Source organism: Ovis aries, chromosome 1 (assembly GCF_016772045.2).
Source record: "Ovis aries strain OAR_USU_Benz2616 breed Rambouillet chromosome 1, ARS-UI_Ramb_v3.0, whole genome shotgun sequence".
Classification (NCBI taxonomy): domain Eukaryota; kingdom Metazoa; phylum Chordata; class Mammalia; order Artiodactyla; family Bovidae; genus Ovis; species Ovis aries.
The window spans coordinates 118,588,548-118,603,418 of record NC_056054.1 but is presented as its reverse complement, the minus strand read 5'-3'; the positions used below and the strand labels follow the sequence as shown (position 1 = coordinate 118,603,418).

The 14,871-nt window shown below is 40.4% G+C and overlaps 1 long non-coding RNA gene across 1 annotated transcript; it reads right to left on the bottom strand.

The window, feature by feature from the left end:
- Positions 1–609: 609 nt before the first annotated feature.
- LOC132658273 (uncharacterized) lies at positions 610–14,823 on the bottom strand. Its single transcript, XR_009597660.1, has 2 exons — positions 14,774–14,823; positions 610–2,474 (listed from the first exon to the last, which is right to left on the bottom strand). It is a non-coding gene; the product is annotated as an uncharacterized LOC132658273 (long non-coding RNA).
- Between the last annotated feature and the right edge of the window lie 48 nt (positions 14,824–14,871).

Below are 14,871 nucleotides of genomic sequence, written 5' to 3'. Positions count from 1 at the left end.
ACTGATGCTTTACAATTGTGGCGCTGGATAAGACACTTGAGAGTCCCTTGGACAGCAAAGAGATCAAACCATCAAATCCTAAAGGAAATCAACCCTGAATATTCATTGGAAGGCCTGATGCTAAAGCTGAAGCTCCAATACTTTGGCCCCTTGATGTGAAGAGCCAACTCACTGCAAAAGACCCCAATTCTGGGAAAGCATGAGGGCAGGAGGAGAAGGGGCAACAGAGGATGAGATGGTTGGATGGCATCACTGACTCAATGGGCATGAGTCTGAGCAAGCTCCAGGAGATGGTGATGGACAGGGAGGCCTGGCATGCTGCAGTCCATGTGGGTAACAAAGAGTCAGACATGGCTGAGCAACTGAATAAATATTTAGCACCAAGAGCCTGTATTTTATGTGTACTATTTAGGGTTTTGAAATAGTTTTGCACTGAAATGGTTTTGCACTGTTGAACTTTGATGTTTGATATTGGAAAACATTCTTAAATAAATGTAGTTATATAACATTTTGATGCACATTTCTTATTTTATGTTTTTTTTTGCTGACTTAGTACTTGTTTATTTTATATTTATTTTAGACCTAGAAAGGATGTTAGACAAAAGCAAATTCAAGCAATTTTTTTATTCAAATTCAAAATGGATCACAAAGCTTTGGAGATAATTCACAATATCAATAAACCATTTGGCCCAGGAATTGCTAACCAACATACAGTGCAGTGGTGGTTCAAGAAGTTTTGCAAAGGAGTCAAGAGCCTTGAAGATGAGGAATATAGTGACTGACCATCCAAGGTGGATAACAGCCAACTGAGAGTAATTATGGAAGCTGAACCTCTTAAAACTACATTGAGAAGTTGCCAAAGAACTCAGCATTGACCATTCTGTGGTCATTCAGCATTTGAAGCAAATTGGAAAGGTAGAAAAGCTTGATAGGAGGGAGCCTCATGAGCTGACCACAAATCAAAAAAATTGTCATTTTGAAGTGTTATCTTCTCTTATTCTGCACAAAAACAAGGAAAAATTTCTCAATCAGATTGTGACGTGTGACCAAAAGTGGATTTTATATGACAACCAGCTCAGTGGTTAGATGGAAAAGAAGCTCCAAAGCACTTCCCAAAGCCAAACTTGCACCACAAAAGTCACAGTCACTCTTTAGTGGTTTCCTGCCTGTCTGATTCACTACAGCTTTATGAATCCCAGCAAAACCATTGCATCTGAGATGTATGCTCAGCAAACCGATGTGATGTACCTAAAACTGCAATGCCTGCAGCCAGCATTAGTCAACAGAATGGGCCTGTTTCTTCTCCATGACAGCACCTGACTGCACGTAGCACAATCAATGCTTCAAAATGAATGAACTGGGCTATGAAGTTTTGCCTCACCCATCATACTGACCTGAGTTCTTGCTGACCAACTAGCACTTCTTCAAATATCTTGACAAGTTTTTATAGGGAAAATGCTTCCACAGCCAGCAGGAGGCAGAAAATGCTTTCCAAGAGTTTGTCAAATTCTGATTTTTATGCTACAGGAATAAACAAACATTTCTTTTTGGCAAAAATATGTTGATTGTAATGGTTCCTATTTTGATTAATAAAGATGTATCTGAACCTCGTTACAATGGATTTAAAATTCACTGTTTGAAACTGCAACTGATAAGTCACAGGCACCATGCCAAGCCAGAAAATAAGATGTGGAGTTCTTGCTATCAAGGAACTCAAGGTAAAAGGAAGAGGCAAACACATAAGCAGTTAATTATTACATATTGGGCTGAAAGTAACAAAGCAGATATGATGTTGGCAAAAGCACTAAAATATAAGCTTATTGTAAAACTTGACATACACAAAAATATCAATGCTTATATAAAAGTTTGGCATCTGCCATTCTACATTTCTGAGATCTCATTCAACCCAATCCTTGCACCCACAGAGAGAGTCCTGAAGGCATATCTCCATGTCTGTCAGTAATTTCTTCTAATGTTGAAAATGGAAGCATCAATTCCCAAATTTCCATCATTTGCTCTTGTTTGCCAGGAGAGGAAGAAGAAATTATATCACATGATTGGACTAACTACTAAACTAGAAACCAACAATCATACAAAAATCTTCCAGTTCTATATAGACTATAAAATTAATCCAAATGAATCAAGTTAATAATGGAGTGTAAACAAAATTACAATTTATTGTATTACCATTGGAGCATCAGCTTCTGAGTTCATTCTAGACTATGTGTTACAGATTCTAAATCATAGATGATTGTTAAGGCATTGCAAGGAGAGGAAGGCACAAGGTGAAACAATCACATTTGACTGAAGCCAACATCAGTAGACCCATTCAGCATGGGTTTCTCAACCTCAGCACTGTTGGAATATTGAACTGGATGATTCTTCATTGATGTGTTGGGGAGGGAGTGGTCCAGTTCATTGCAGCATATTTAGCAGCATCCTGTCCTCTCCCCACTAGATGCCAGTAGCACCACCTACCATCAGTCATGAAAGCAAAAAAGAGACACCATTAGATATTCCCTGGAAGGTAAAGTATCCCTCGTTCAAGAACCACCTATGTAATAGCCTAATAGCATTCCTGTTACAACAGGTGTATTTTAATTTCATTTCACAAAAATAACTGAGGCTCCTTATCATGACCCTTATCTGTTTAATTAAAAAGTTGAACTAAATAATTTCCATAAACATCTTACTTTAACATTCTTTAAACTTCTGTTCCCTGAACTGTCTTCAGGTTTTACTCTTGTTCTCCTTTTAAAGCTTTCTTCATGCATTCATTAATTCTACAAGTATATTCTGTAGATCAAACCCCGGGCTGAGCACTGGAAATATGTGATGAAATAAGGTAGGTTCCCTGCCCTGTGAACATGCACAGGGTAGAGATATGTAAGTGAAGGAAAGCAGCTCACACACTTCAATAGGGTAACCACTCTAGAGGCCAGAACCAAGGGTGTGATCATATGCAGCTGGGGGTTGGGAAGGAGAGTGACAGAGGATAGAGGTGGGACTTCATTCATCACTTGAGTGACTGCACAGTACACAGGAAATGCAGAAGCTGATCTTCTGAGAAGGCTACTGAGTTTAGTTTTCTAATATCTGAGCACTGGTTTAACAGCCCACTACTGGTGTCATGGCAAAGACTCATCCTACCTCTGCTACAATAATACAGAGAAGATAAGACTGTGCATGCTATGTTGCTTCAGTCATGTCGACTTTTTGCAACCCTATGGACTGCAGCCTGCCAGGCTCCTCTGTCCACGGGTTTCTCCAGGAAAGAATACTGGAGTGGGTTGCTGTGTCCTTCTCCAGGAGATCTTCCTGACCCAAGGATAGAACATGTCTCTTACATCTCCTGCATTGCAGCCAGATTCTTTACTGAAAAGATTTAGTTCTCTCCAGGTGGAGTCAGTCTGTCTTCCTGGCTTGATGCCCATACAAGTGAACAAATGAAAAATAATTGTAGGCTAAAGCACACTCCTTCCTGTTCACCCGAGGATCACTTTTAGATTGCCCATAGCTTTAAACCATTAAGGGCATTTACCAGAAGCCTACGTGAGCATGTGCATGCCTTTTTAGACTGAGGTCAAGACAGGACATGAGAACTGCAGGACAACAGATCAGGACTTTGCTTATCCATTTGGACACATATAAATCCCCTGCGTCACCCTCAATTTTCAGAAGGATTATTTCTCTAATTATATGCTTAAGAACCTGAGTCAATCAACCTTCTGCCTCCACAGAACTCTCACTGTGTAAACAGAACTCCATTTCCCAATTTCTCAACCAAGGCCCTAAATGACAAATAGTGGAGCACTGGGGTAAAGTGGTTTATATTGCTTTGCATATTTGTCTGAAGAGTGCCGTGTCCATCAGGACCCCATCTGTCTTATGGGGCAAACCCACACTTCTGTCCCAGAAATAAGGTGAGACATGAAGTGCAGAAGAGCTTGGATACATGAGAGTAATTGTCATCTCTCCTTCACATCCTGGAGCTGCTTTTTGTTTTCTTACTTCTGACGCCAGTGATATAGCCAAAACTGACTGTGTTTTGTGGCTTTAGATCTTGAACTCTTATCTGGATATCCTAACATATTCCAGTGTTTGCCTTTATGACTTTTCCAAATCATACCCCTGCATCATCCAGTAAGCACACTTTTACCAGGGGCTGATGATGTGCTGGTATCCATCCATCACTGGCTGTTCAGAGATTATCCTGGCACAGTTCACACTTTAGAGAATCCCCTGCTCTAGCTGAGAAACAGTATGCAATAGTTACAATGTGTATGTTGCAGGCAGTAACAGAAATACACTTATAGAATAGAAGTGGCACAAGAAGAAGAAATTTATGACTCCAAAGGAGGTGGGGTCAGAGGACTTTTCTCTAAAAGGGCACTATCTGAGCTGAATTTCCAAGAATTGATAGAAACTGATCACCCAGATAAGAGGTAGATCAGCTGAACAATCTGCGTGCACACAGACACAGAAGGAAGCAGCAGCACAGATAGACAGAGAACCCCAGCCCTGAAGGCTCTCCTGGAGAGCACCACAAACAGGAGGGGCTGAAAGAGGACGGAGCAGGCTCCGCAGCCTGACAAGGAAGAAGTCTGCCACTTGCAGTCCTTTTCCTGCAAACAGTGAGGCACCACTGAAGGCGTTCAGATAAGGCAGTGCCATGGTCAGGCTTGGGTTTTGGAAAGATAACTCTGTAAACAGTGGAGAAAACATCAGGAAAGGAAAACAAATCAACCAGAAGTGACAGAGTTGAGCCATTATGAAACAAAGACCTACAAAGACAATAGTTAGAGATAAGACTGACATTTAGGAGGTCAAGATACAGAACTCAGTGACTGATGGAGTGATCAGTGAGGGAGAAGGAAGCATCAAGTTGATTGGTGGGCCTCTGGCTTGACAGCTGGTTCTGCCAAGCTCCCACCTCCTGGCCTCTGTGTGGACAAATGGGACAACAGTGTCCATCCTGTGGACGAGTATGAGCTGTCTTTCTTCACTTACATTCCTCTCTCCAGTGCACATTCTCAGGGCAAAGATATTTTCTTCCACTAGTGCTTGCCCAGTATTTGGTCCACAGAATAGGCTCAAGTATTACTTATAGAACTGATAAAGAAAACTTAAAGGGAGAGAAAATATAAAACCTGGAGACAGTGCAGGGACAAGGTTCAGATAATTAAAATTGTTAAAGTAAGGATATTTGTGGAGGTTATTTCCTTCAACCCATTAATTACACAAATGAGGAAACCAAGGTCCAGAGAAGTAAAAAGACAGGAAGACAGGGTGGTAGGCAAATCTAAGAAGGAGACAATGGATTTAGTTTGTATTTCATTACATTTGTAATGCCCATGGTAAATCCAGATTTTGATATCCAATGTGCTGTTGGAATGTGGAGCCCAGGAGAGGGGTCAAACTGAAAGGTTGTGGCCTCAAGCTGTGTGCTCTGCCAGGACTCATGACCTCTGGAGGAGAGCATTTCAATCCAGGGTCAGAGACAAGTCTTGACCACTCGCAACTTTTTGTGTAACAGAATTTTATCAAAGTATAAAAGAGATAGAGAAATCTTCTGACATAGACATCAGAAGGGGGCAGAAAGAATGCCCACTTGATAGCTTTTATCAAGGTGTTTTATGTCTGTTAGGAATCTGCTAATCAGATAAGAGAAATATCTCAAGGTTGAGAGTGTTTCGCCAGGACCCTCTCCCACAGTATGAGTTTTTGAGATAGAATAGCACAAACTGTGTCATCCCTGGCCATAAAACAATTGACATGAATACTGGTTTGTTCAGCCATTATTAGCACAGGCTTGAGAAAAGGAAGAAAATATTAGTCTTAGGCAGAACTGATTTGAAGACACACAGATTTCAAAACAAATACATAGTTTCATTAATACAGCTTAAGAAAAACATTTCCATACTAAAAACACATTGGTTAGCTCAAGGTTTGAGAAAAGTTAAGCTCAGGCAGAAGCAGGCGTCTTCAACAGAGAAGGGAAAAAGTCTGCCACTTGCAATTTATTTCCTCCTGCTGCTTGGGGACCTCTGGCCTCCCTACCGAGGCTGTTGAGTTCAGTTTAGTTCAGTTCAGTTCAGTTGCTCAGTCATGTATGACTCTTTGTGACCCCACGGACTGCAGCACACCAGGCTTCCCTGTCCATCACCAACTTCTGAAGCTTGCTCAAACTCATGTCCATCGAGTCGGTGATGCCTTCCAACCATCTCATCCTCTGTCATCCCCTTCTCCTCCTGTCTTCAATCTTGCCAGCATCAGAGTCTTTTCCAATGAGTCAGCTCTTCACATCAGGTGGCCAAAGCCTTCACACCAAGGGTGTTAACACTCTCAAAACCTAGACATATAGGTTTGGGATGCAGATCTTATGAAGACAAGGGCAGGCAATGCTATTACTATCTCATGAGAATAAATGAAGTCGGGAGCCAGGAGGGCCAATGGGAGAGCACTGGTGACCTCAGAGCTAGCAAAGCATAGTAGGAAGTGGCAGAGCAAGTTACTTATTCTCCCTAGGCCTCACTCCCCCCAACTACATAATAGGGTTGTTATGACATTAAATGAATATTTTGTTAAGTCCTTGAAGACAATGCCTGGCAAGTACTGTAGTAAAGTCTATGCTAGGGTGAAAATTAATATAGAAACACCAACACTTGATGGTGAGTAAAAGAAAATAGCTCTGAAAAATAAGTAATTAGGTATGATAAGAAAGCAGGAGGAAATCAGGCAGCTGTGTGAACACCCAAATCTAAGGGAGAAAGAGTTTAAAGGAGGGAGCAATTATGTGGCAAATGCCAAAGAGAGACTAAAAACAGGATTGAAAAGGGCCTATTGGCTGTGGGAGTTGAAAATTCATTGGGGATTTTAGAGGCTGATTTATAGGGGTTCAGAGAGAAGAAGCAGGCTCAGGAGTGAGCGGGTTGGTGGGCAGGAGGTAGGATAGATGATGCTGGCAGTTGGCTCAGGGCAAGGCTGGGCAGAGAAGTGGAGAAACCCTGATCTGGGCACAGTTAAACCAGATCCTACTCAGGCTACATGAAAGCACAGGGTAAGCCCCTTCTCCATCTCAGCGTCCTCATCTGTAAAATGAAAGAGGACTTGATCTCTACATTTCTACCAGTGATGGTGACCTCATCTTTTCTTTTTCTTGTACTAACATTTGGTGATGATTAAGCGATGATTCTTTTTGACTGAGAAATGGCACCTAAATTTGCTAATGATATCTTTTTTTTGTTTTATTGTTTTAATTTACTTTTAATTGGAGGATAATTGCTTACAATGTTGTGTTGATTTCTGTCATACAATATTGTGAATCAGCCATGAGTATACATATATCCCCTCTCTATTGAGCCTCCTTCTCACTCCAATCCCCATCCCACCCCTCTAGGTCCTAACTGAGTGCTAGGCTGGGCTCCCTGTGCTATAGCAGCTTCCCACTAGCTATCTGTTTTGCACATGGTGGTGTGTATATGTCAATGCTACGCTCCTAGATGAGTCCCACCTTCTCCTTCCCCTGCTTTGTCCATAAGCTTGTTCTCTACATCTGCATTTCTATTCCTACAGTTCATCCTTTTAAAAATGGTTCTTTGAGTTTATGGAAAGGGATGCTGTTAGGGGTTGGTTTATGATTTATTTTTAATTTATAAAAATGCTTTCAATGTGCAATTTCACTTTTGATCTTTGGGAATGTGCTTTCAATTCAGTATTTTCCTGGCTTACTTCACTCTGTATAATAGGCTCCAGTTTCATCCACCTCAGTAGAACAGATTCAAATGTATTCTTTTTAATGGCTGAGTAATATTACACTGTGTATATGTACCACAGCTTTCTTATCCATTTTTCTGCTGATGGACATCTAGGTTGCATCCATGTCTTGGCTATTATAAACGGTGCTTCGATGAACATTGGGCTACACATGTCTCTTTCAATTCTGGTTTCCTCGGTGTGTATGCCCAGCAGTGGGATTGCTGGGTCAATGGCAGTTCTATTTCCAGTTTTTAAAGGAATCTCCACACTGTTCTCCATACTGGCTGTACTAGTTTGCATTCCCTAGCATTTTAAAATTAATGGGAGGGAGTGTGATATGCAGTAAAGAACACTGTCTTTGGTAACAGTCTTTCAAACGCTGAACCTCCATTTTTTATATAACTTTGGGCGATCTTAGCTAACACCTTCATTAAAAGAATTTAAAATTCTTCCCACATATATTGTTGTGAACTTTATCAAATAACACATGCAAAGCACCTAGGAATGTGGCTAGCACATGGTAGGAAAATAAATGTTCATTTATTTATATGTTAACTGAATCTTGGGCAATTGAAATTGCACAGCAATCCTACCCTATTCAGACTTCCCTGGTGGCTCAGACTGTAAAGAATCCACCTGCAGTGCGGGAGACATGGGTTCAGTCCCTGGGTTGGGAAGATCCTCTTGAGGAGGGCATGGCAATCCACCCCAGTATTCTTGCTTGGAGAATCCATATAACAGAGGAGCCTGGCGGGCTACAGTCCATGGTATTGCAGAGAGTCAGACATGACTGAGCGACTAAGCACAGTACAGCACCTATCCTATTTGCTAAGGTGAGTGGGTGTCTTTTAAGTTCTTGTGAATAAATCCATAGAAATCATATGGTCAAGGTGGGTATGGGTGTGTTAGTCACTCAGTTATGTCAGACTCTTTGCGACCCCAAGGACTGTATTCCACCAGGCTCCTCTGTCCATGGAATTCTCCAGGCAAGAATACTGAAGTGGGTAGCCAATGCCTTTGCTAGAGGATCCTCCCAACCCAGGGATCAAACCCAGGTCTCCTGCATTGTAGGTGGATTCTTTACCATCTGAACCACCAGGGAAGCACCATGATATAATGTTCTTACTGAATGGAAATACTGTTCAAGTAGAATTCCATGATGGGCATATTATTTGACTGAAGCTCAATCAGTGTGGAATCTTACCATTGCTGGGTACAATGTCATGTGCATAAGTGAGCACTTAATGATAGAGGAAGACAATGACAACCAGTCAAAACTTCTGTCAGTGATCGCTGATGAGTAAGTGTCTTTCTGGGAGCAAGCCAGGCAAGGGGAATTAAACCATCCAAGAGCACCAGGTATCCCCTTAGGAAGTACATGGACATTTGGGCCCCTTGTAGTCTTTGCTTTATTCCATCATGTTAATAGGTGACCACAAATATTGAGATGGGTAGGCTGGCACAGAGAAACTGAAACCAAGTTGGCTTATGAAATTGACAGATGTCTCATGTACCACTAAGTTTCCTCATGGGTTTGAGAATCCATTCTGTCTGTGTCAAGATGGTTCTCTGCACTCCATTCCATTTCCCCAGTCCCTGTAGTGGTATTGGTATGGAATATATGGTCTAAAGAAAACTTCCACTGATAGTTTGGGATCAGTGGATTGAAGAGATTACAAACAACGTTTCACTCCTGTCAGAGAAGAAATTCTGTCCATGAAGTTTTCATAATCCTCTTGAAGCCTGTGCCAAGGCTTATGTGTATGCCTGAAAACAAACAAACAAACAAACAAACAAACAAAAAAACCACATGCCTCTCATAGACTTCAGAGAGAAAAAAAACCATTAATGACTTTGTAGTTTCTGGGGTCATATTTCATCTTGGGAGGCTCAGCTCTCGTCCTTCTCTTTTGCATAGATAAGTGTCATTTTCAGGCCAAATCTCAAGTGCTCCCCCTTCGGACCACTTGAATTCTCCTTAACAAACCACCCTTGCCCTCACTGATTGCCTTAACCATTGCTTGTCTGTATTTTGTATACTGTCTGAGTGTGGTCTGTACACATGGAGTCTTGTGCTATAGGCTGTCTGTGGGCAAGGGCCAGAACTTACAGTCTATTTTACAGAATACATAAATCTCAGTAAATATTTTGGTATGGAGCAAATATTTACTTAAAATTATTCTGCAACTATCTAAACGTTCATTTGAAGAATTTGGTCTCAAAAGATTGAATGTGGCTTTATTCTTCCCCAGTTCAGTGTTAAAGTCATTACCCTTCTTCAAAACGGACCCATATGGAAGTCTCCTAAAAGATGGCAAAAAGGAGTCTACAAAATATTCTAGTGCCTTACATCTTTTTGAGATACGAGCACTAAAATTACTCTTTTCATCTTCAGAATGTTGCTTAGGACACACCTGTGGTCTTAGTTTATGTGAAAATTCATTCTCTCAGTCGGCAAGCATTTAATCACCATCAGATAGGAGTACTTCGTTTTTGGGAGTGATGTTACTGATACCTTGATCCCATCTGACTAGCAACATCTCTGGCACATAGTAAGTACTCTGACATTTTCCGTCAGTGAATTTCTACTTTGTTTTTATGCTTTATACATTATGAAGTATTTTCTTTTAGCCTGCAGGATAATCAAATTATACCTGAATATTAAAACCAAGCACAGATTAAGTGTCTGCAATAAGGAGCTTTCTTTGAATCTTTTCTTTAAATATTATATTCTTGTAAGTTGCCTCCCTGGTTTTATGTCTAAAATCTGACTCACAGATTTTTCTCCTCCTTTGACCTAACTCCCTTAAGCCCATAAATCCTGCTTTTGGTAATTGCCTTCTTGGGAACAGCCCTACACTTTCCCCAAAGCTTCTGTTCTGCAAACAATATCAGTTATCATGTTCTCAGAGCAGTGCATTATGTTCAGTCTTATGAAAAGAAATATATTCTCAGGAAGGGTCTAGGGAATGACAGAGCATGGTTCCATGAAAGTAATAGAGTAGGATTCTGGTGCTGAGCTTCTCCAAAGCTGATTAAAAGAACACAAGAAAGAAACCCTAGAAAGAAAATGCATACCTGACTTTTCCCTGTTAGCAACAGAGATGGGAGTTTTTAATTTCTGAATTATTAACCAGAATTGCCTTTTTTAAAAGATGTGAGGTTTCCCATGTTTATTAAATTGTTATAAATAGATTTTCCCAGTTTTCTTTTTCAGGACTTTCTAAATTCTCAAAAAAGAAAAAAAAAATCTGACCTCATTATGACCTTTAATCTAAATAAAATCTGGCTGGAAGATGGAATTATTCTAAAAGAAAGAACTGAGTTAATAGTAGCATTGACTGTAGTTTTCCAGTCCTTTAGTTTAAACTGGCTTGATTTTTTACTCCTCTGGCACAAGGTACCAAATAGTAGCAAAGAAACATGAGAACTCATTCAGCAACATTCTCATAACTTTAAGAACACAGTTGACCCAGCGACTGGGGTTCTTTTGTTGGTAATACCACTGGATTACCACAGGGATTTCATTGGATTAAGCCAATGAAAGCCAAAATTAATTTTTCTAAAAGAAGTGAGGATACAAAATGATATAGAGATACGTGGTCATCAATGATATTCAAATAATCATCAAAGAAAAGAGATGAGAAGGTGTAGCCTGTGGCAAAAAAAAAAAAAACAAACAAACCAACAATGACCTATCAATATTCTTCACAGCACTACCATCTTCAAAAATGGCGGCTATTTCCACGAAATATTCCACGTTGGATTTGACCTTCAGTCTTCCAGAAATCATGTAATTAGAAAGGTTGCCATGAATGCTCACTTAAGAGTTTAGAAATCTATAAAACCAGGGGAAATGATTCATATTTACTTGTCTCACTTCCATTTATTTATTCACTTATCTACTTATTCATTCCAGCAAACTTTATTGGATACTCTTTTTCTCCTTCCTGTTTCTATAAACGAGATGAAAATAATCTTTAGGAAAGGTTAAGATTCCAGGATTATCCTTTTCCTTTTCTTTTATTGTTCCTTTATAAGGTTATGCTCAGACTAAGAAGCCAGTAAAAAGCCAGGAAAACAAAATTCTGGCCCTCCCCAGGGCAAAGTAGAATGCTATGTCTGGCATTCTACTCTTAAACATAGTTATCTACATTAGTGCAAGACACAGGCATAAATAAATGTTGGAATATGAGGGTACCATTCATATCTTTGATTTTGAATCTCAGGTCTGATCAAGCATTTATCACAATGACCTATTCCTCATCCTTTCTGTGATATAAAGTCTCAGTTTGAGCATACAGTCTTTGACAGGTGCTGAAAGCTTTAGTGGAATTTCACATAGTGGTGGTGATTGGGTATATACAGTAAAGCTTCATTTATTTACCACTTTCATGCAAACAATTCTGAGAAACTGAAATTTACACAGATGAGGAAATCCTTTTTCTTTTTACCTTTGATTCCTTTACTTTTTACTTTGTGTTTTGATGAAAATATTTTTTAAAATTTATTATGCTCTTGTCTTATTTCTTACACAATGCACAATGAGTATAACCATATCTTATTGCTAATTCTCATCATAAGCAACTTAATTACTGCTCAATGCCATAATGCACTTTTAATGTCTTCTCCCTATGCTACTCATTATTACAGCATCTGCAGTCAGCAGTATTTCCCTTCCTTTTTGCTGCTTTGGCCTGACACATAAGACAGCTCATGGTTAGAATTATCTGTAAAATAAGGATAAACGTATTCTGAGAGATTATCTTCAAATCTGTCACTCTAGTGAAGCATAAGGCCATAAGGTATAGCAGTCTCTTTGGCCTTTCTAGCTCTTATAATCACATCAGTTGAGACATAAATGCACCCTTTTTCTAAGGATTTAGATTGCAGTTTGCATGGTTGAATTTAAATTTAATTATTCTCTTCCTGGGAGATAAGATGACAGAGCAAGAAGATGTGAGCTCACTTATTCTCATGGAAACACCTAAATTACAACTACTGAAAAAACATAGATAAAAAACATGGGGACCTACCAAAAAAGATATCCTGCATGCAAAAATGAAGAAGCAGCCACAACAGGGTGGTAGAAAAGGTGCAATGGTGGTCAAATCGTGTCCCATACTGCGTGGGTGATCTACAATCTGGAGAATAATTATGCCACAGAAGCTCTCTTACAGGAATGAAAATTCTGAGTCTGGCAATGGGAGGAGGAGGCCTGAGAGAATCTATCTTTGAAGGCTACTGGGGTTTGACCATAGGAATTCCACAAGACTAGGGGAAACAAAAACTCTACTCTTAGAGGGCACACACAGGGTCTTGTGTGCACCAGGACCCAGGAAAAAAATCCGTGCCCTCACAAGAGACTGCACCAGACTTATCTGCTAGTATTGGAGGGTATCCTATGAAGATGGGGTGGGGACGGCTAGTGAGTGTAGCTTATTGCAAGGACAAAAACACTGGTGGCAGTAATTTTGGGGAGTACTCACTGGCAAGAGCCCTCTTGGAGGTCGCCATTTTCTCACCAAGACCTGGCCTTACTCAATAGCCTATAGGCTCCAATGCTGGACAATTCAGGCCAAACAACCAGCAAGGCAGGAACACAGTCCCCCACCCCCTATCAGCAGATAAGCTTTTTAAGGTTTTCCTGAGCATAGCTCTGCTCACTGGAGAGACAAGACATTTCTCCACCTACCAGCAGGCAAGAACTAGTCCCTTCAACTAGGAAGTGTGCACAATTCTCTTAGTCTCATCCACCAGGGGGCCAACAGAAGAAACAAGGACCACAACCTGTAGCCTGCAGAATGGAAACCACAATCACAAAAAGTTAGACAAAATGACAGCAGAGAAATATGTCCCAGATGAAGGAACAAGATAAAACCTCAGAAGAACAACTAAGTGAAGTAGAGAAAGGCAATCTACCTGAAACAGAATTCAGAGTAATAATAGTAAAGATGATCCAAGGCCTATGAAAAAGAATGGAAACTGAGAAGATGCAGAAATGTTAACAAAGAGCTAGAAGATATAAAGAACAAACAGATATGAACAATACAATAACAGAAATGAAAAATACACTATAGTCATCTGCCGAAGAATCCTGACAATACAAGGAAGAATGATTATAAGAAGCAAAATTAGAGCACCAATGGCAACATAACTGAAGACATTAGACAGAATGTTTTTTCCAGAGATAAAATTAGAGAAGGTGTGGAAAATGTCATTAGCGGCTCCAGGCACAGTAAAATCCAAACGAGAGTGTTCCAAGGTCTGTATCTGATTGCGAAGTTTCCCTAAGTCTAAACTAATATCTGAGCTATTCCAAACACCTAAAATACGACTTTTAACTTTTTCCCACTCATAATCTGTCTCGTTTACTTTCAAAGATGTCACGCATATCCACCGCTAATCAGTGTGGCATGACAGCACCATTTTCACTTTAAGAGCTTGCAGCTCAGTCCCAATATGCATTATTGCCTCCTCTAAGTCGTCTACCCTCATCTCTAGTTTTCTGTCTATAATTTCCTGATTTGCCAGTGTTAAAGAGACATTTTTAGACATAGTATCAACATATTGAGCAGTATGCACCTGTTGAGACAATGAAACTGCTGCTACAGTAACAGAGGTGACCGCGGCTATTAAAGCTGATATCCCCAAAATAAGTAAGCTCACAAATCGTCGTGTTCGCATCAAATCCTGCAGTTGCTGCAACACAGCAAGACCATAATTGTCGTACCAGTGAGTAGTTACAGGTATAAGATATGGCGGGCGTTTCAACACCACAAAAGAGCAAACATTGTACTGAGGAGTTAAACAAGATGAAAGCGTACATTGTTCACAAGTCACTACATTAGGTCCACCTGTGAAATTCATATGAACATTAAGTTTTCCCGAATCGTTAGCAAAAAGAAATACATAAGGAAAGGGCACGCAAGCTAAAATAGCATAAGTAAAATCATTTTCTGGTCAGAGTTCGTGCTGTAGCAGCTGTTGATCCCACGGGGATCTCGATGCTTACCTTGCCTCTCCTGCCTGTGGCCAAACAAGCGCAGACTCTGGCGGGGCTACGGGCTGCGAGCGGGGCACACTGGGTCCTATCAGCCAGGCTGGCCCCGC